Source organism: Scyliorhinus canicula, chromosome 16 (assembly GCF_902713615.1).
Source record: "Scyliorhinus canicula chromosome 16, sScyCan1.1, whole genome shotgun sequence".
In the NCBI taxonomy this organism is placed as follows: domain Eukaryota; kingdom Metazoa; phylum Chordata; class Chondrichthyes; order Carcharhiniformes; family Scyliorhinidae; genus Scyliorhinus; species Scyliorhinus canicula.
In genome coordinates, this window is record NC_052161.1 from 137,551,207 (window position 1) to 137,556,420 (window position 5,214).

Sequence of the window (5,214 nt, forward strand, 5' to 3'; positions counted from 1 at the left end):
AATCTGTTTTAAGGTTCAATTGGTTCCCTAAAAACTTGCCTGCAGGAAATGGGGAAATAGCTTGGTACAAATAAAGCTCTTATAAGCTTTACTTGTGTGAAAAATTGCTACATCTGGCACTTGACTAAATTACAGTAAAATAGCAGAAATGGTGGCTGCTTCTTTTACAATATGTGAAACCACAAGAGACATAGAACAGTAATCACTCAGGAATAAAAATGTTAGCTGACCTCTGACAGGTGCAGAATTTATCCTCGTAACTGAGAAAATGTTGAGGGACTGTCCTCCAACCAGATAATGATCCTTAACCCAGGAAAAGGGGTCTGGGTCACATGTGGGAGCCCCTTCCGCGTTAGCAAAAGTGTATCAGTACTTGGGCGTCAACAATTTGCAATCTATATTAGGGTTTACCCAATCTTTGGGTCATGACCCCAGTGGGGTCAGGAGGTGTGCTTTTGGGGTCACAAACTCAGAGACATCAATGGCTGTCGTAGAGCTCGGACTGGTTACTGACAGGTACAAAGTCCCTTTAAACCCTCGCGTTTTTTTTCTTTTGTTGGAAGTCACAGTGGTTAGCACTGTTGCTTCACAGCACCAGGGTCCCGGGTTCGATTCCCGGCTTGGGTCACTGTCTGTGCGGAGTCTGCACGTTCTCCCCGTGTCTGCGTGGGTTTCCTCTGGGTGCTCCGGTTTCCTCCCACAAGTCCCGAAAGATGTGCTGTTAGGTGAATTGTAGTCGTGGCCGAATGGTTAAGGTGATGGACTAGAAATCCATTGGGGTTTCCCCGCGCAGATTCAAATACTGCCAACTACGTGTCATTTTAAAGGGGCTGTTTAGCACAGGGCTAAATCGCTGGCTTTGAAAGCAGACCAAGGCAAGTCAGCAGCACGGGTTCAATTCCCATACCAGCCTCCCCGAACAGGCGCTGGAATGTGGCGACTAGGGGCTTTCCACAGTAACTTCATTTGAAGCCTACTCGTGACAATAAGCGATTTTCATTTTCAATTGGACATTCTGAATTCTCCCTCTGTGTACCCGAACAGGCGGCGGAATGTGGTGACTAGGGGCTTTTCACAGCAACTTCATTGCAGTGTTTATGTAAGCCTACTTGTGACAATAATAAAATTATTATTATTATTAAATCGTGGTCTAAGGGACTGATCTCTGAGGTCCAGCTGTTGCAAAAAATAGAGTTGATGGGAAGGTAAGTGTTCATTTTCTTCGTAGAGACCCATCAAAATCTGCATCATCAAAGTGGATAACTACACATCTCCATGTTATATTCCATCTGCCACATTCGTGCTCCCTCGGTTAAACCACAGGGAACACGTTGAAAACCTGGACACAAATATCTCATGTCACATGCACCAATTTACGAAATAAAATAACGGGCTGTATTCTCTGCACCCCGACGCGGCCGGAGCGGGGACGGAGAATCCATTTCCCCGCACGGAATCGGGACCAGCGCCGGTACCCTGATTCTGCGGGCCCCGAAAAGCGGCTCACTCTCCGCCGCCCAGTACCTGTCTGGGGCCATTAATGGAGGCCCGCTCCGCCCCCAAGCGGCCAAAGCCCCGACGGTGTGGATCTAATGTGGTTCAGCCGCTTGGGATACTCGTGCGGCGGCTGCGGACTCAGTCCGCGGCCACCCTGGTCAGGGGTGGGCCAATCAGAGAGCAGGGGGTGCCTTAAGCTCAGCCGGGCAATGTTGGTGCAAGCGGCCAGGGTCGGGCACACGGCCGATCGGGGGGAGGGGGGTTATTTTTAGGGTCCAGCTCCGCAGTCCGAGTCCGCCCTGGAGCACAGCGCGGCTGCTGGAGGCTGCTGCGGTGCGCACGCGGGGCCTCCGACCAGGAAGTGCGGGGGCCAGTATCTGCAGCAAAAGCTGCTCGATCTATGCCGGGTTCCTGCTAGCCCCCTGCAGGGCGAGGAATATGTGGCCCTTTCATGTCAGTTTTTCTGGCGTGAAAGTTCTGATGCCGGCGTGGGGACAGTCCCAGTAACGGAGAAACCAGCCCAATGACTTTGATTCTCCATTCCCGCTGCGGTGAATGGAGATTTGGCTCAATAGCGAGGCGGACTCACAACACAGAATCCCACCCATGATTCACTTCTACAAAACGTTAGCAACTCAGAAACGTTAACTCTCTTTCGCCCCCCCCCCCCCCCCCCCCCCCAGTCGTTGCCAAGGCACCCCAGTGTTTTCCAACATTTTCTATTGTTATTTCTGAGATCATTTCTTTCTGAAGCAGAAAAGGAGGAAATGTTTTCTTTGAAGGAGACCAAACCAAGTGCGAACATTTAAAATGTGCGTCCTCCAATTACACAAACTATGATCAACAGATAACATGGCCGATTGCTGTGTGCACTGAAATCCCGTTGATGGCTCCTGGATGCTATCATCCCTTTCGCGTATTCATTCCTTGCTGCTCTCCCTTATACAGCCCCCTCTGTGTGGCCTCCGCCTACGATTACACTGGACAGTTTAGCCTAATACCCACCTTCACTGGGACATGTATACATTTGTATGAAGAGCCCAAATATTTGCTCAGTGACAGTCATGGCTCACACATGCACTGTTTTCTGTTTGCTGGGGTACAGAGGTTGTGTCGAGGTGTCATTAGCCATGATTCCATTGTTTGGCCTATATCTCCCAGCAGCCAGACCTCCATCTGGCCTTCTCCTTCAATGAACTCTGTCACATTTGATTGCCTCAGATTGAAAGCAGAGCCTGTACTTTTTGAGATGCGCGCATTGATGTGCGTTATTTTCTGACAGGGGGTGCAAATCACTTGCACATTGATGGAACAAGAGCTTACATTTGCCCGGGGCCTTTTCTGACTCCAGGACATTCCAGTGAGCTTCGCAGACAAAGAGTTACTTTGGAAGTGTCGTCCCTGTAGCCATGCAGGGACTCCTTTGTTATACCACAGGTTGAGTGGCTAAAGGCATGAATGGCTATTTGTGCTCGGTCGGTGTAGGCCGATGCCTGAAGGAAATTAGCAGTGCGATACAATTAGCTGCCTGTGTTGTTGATGGTGGTCTCTGCTGGGTCTATGGTTTCAATATGGACTCCACATCGTGTCTACCTTGTGAGGGCCTGCAACTTCCACCTCCAAATGATGTCAACTTTGGCGAATTGCAAGTCGAACTATAATTCAACAAAGGTCAATGGTCACAAGAGGAAGAATCTGTCACAAAATTCTGCGTCACAATGTACCTGAAGGGAAGGTGTTCCACAGACATGTGACGAGCTCAGAATTTGGAGATCAAATCCATTCCCTACTGGGATACACTTGGTGATCTTAAAGCTGTGAATGGTTTTCCTCCAAAGTTTACCATTTTTATCTACAGTGTTCTTTTTACTCAGCATATTTTCTATTTTTGTCGTTTTTATTACTAGTCTGAGGAATCGCCTGTGGTATCTCATTTCTTGATTTCTGTCTTGCAATGCTGATTGGCACAGTGGTTAGCACTGCTGTCTTACAATGTCAGGGACCCGAGTTCAATTCCAACCTCGGGTGACTGTGTGTACATCCCCCCCGTGTCTGCATGGGTTTCCTCCGGGTGCTCTGGTTTCCTCCCACAGCCCAAAGATGTGCAGGAGAGATGGATGGGCCACGGTCAATGCGGGGATAGGGCGGGGGAGTGGGCCTAGGTAGAGCGCTCTTTCAGAGGGTCAGTGCAGACTTGATGGGCCACATGGCCTCCTACTGCACAATAGGGATTCCATGGGTTTCAAGGAACTCTGAGCAGTATCTACTAAGCGCATTTGGAAGCTGTGAGCTTGATCAATGGTAATAGCAGCAGCCTTCCATCTCATAAAACAATGGTGGCCACCCCGTATTAAGCATTGCCTGGTGTGGCTCTGGAGGCCTACTCTAACATGGTAGTCTCTGCCGCATTTACTGCAGAAAGACAGTGAGCTGAGAAGGTGTACCATTCTCTGTGTCTGATTACACTGTGCTCTCTTCTCTGCGGACTGAGTTTTTTGTTTATGCTTGCCTCTTCCAATCCCCTTCCAAAACAGTCAGTCTCCAGAGGTCATGGCCGTCGGTGACTGTCGCCTAGCTGTCACTGTCAATATCCGCCATCTTTATATTTCATGTGCATATGGCGGAGGTACGGTTGCCCACGTGGTCTTGTCCCAGTGGACAGAAGGTTTTGGGTATATGCCCGTCATCCGTCCAATGAACTGGGCTGAGCCAGCCCAGATGTCATTGGCTTAGCGATGAGAGTTCTGCTGATGGAGTCAGTGCTGTCCAGGACCTCTGAGTTTGTGACCTTGGCCGCCCAAGAGATGCTGAGGATATTCCAGAGACAGCGAATGTGGACATTGTTCAGCCTTTCTCCTGCCAAGCACATGTTGCCCAGGTCTCAACACTTCACCAATACCCTGAAGCCTATCATTTCACTGTTACTATCTGAAAAATAGCGGACAGCTCTTGACAAATAATTCATTGGGATTGGTGAAATATTCTCCATTCTTGCGGATGGAGCAACGAGTTAAAGTAACAAGGAAAATATTGACGTAATGCTGACCAAATGATGTCAAATGTTCCATTAAAAAAATCAAATTTGAAGAATGCTTGTTAATAAATATTGTGTATATCAGCGATGATGGTGGAAACCATCTGAATTCTAGCATGACAGCTGGTATTGCTTTTGGGACATTCCAGACCGTGTTAAATGTACTTATATTATGGCGTAATAAGTTTACTTATCGTCGACCATTTTCCATTGTTTGGTGGCAAGAATGTTATGGAGTCCACCACAGACAGAAGGCAGCAGCAAGTAGGCCAACGTTCTTGGGCGCAATAAGCAATGGAATAACGTGACTAGTTACTGTACCATGGGACGGTGTGAATGGCTACATTCCATATTTAAAAAAAAAGAAATGCTTGCATTTATATTGCGTCTTTCACACTCTCAATCTGTTCCATCGCCCTTCACAGCCAATGAGGTGTTTTTGAAGTGTACTCACTATTGTAACGTGGGACATGTGGCAGCCAATTTGTGCACAGCAAGATCCCACAGACAACAATGTGAGAAAGATCAGATAATCTGTATTGATTCTGTTGACCGAGCGGTAAATATTGACCAGGACACTGGGGATAACTGTCCGACTCTGATTTCAGATCGTGCTGTTATGAATATGTAATCTTATGATTCATATGTTTTGGAAATATGACTTTTAGTTTTGTGAATTGAAT

General features: G+C 47.9%; 1 non-coding gene across 1 annotated transcript; it reads left to right on the plus strand.

Annotated features, from left to right (window-relative positions):
- The first annotated feature begins 732 nt into the window (after positions 1 to 732).
- On the plus strand, positions 733 to 814 carry trnas-aga. The gene has a single exon. It is a non-coding gene; the product is annotated as a tRNA-Ser (tRNA).
- The last annotated feature ends 4,400 nt before the right edge of the window (positions 815 to 5,214 follow it).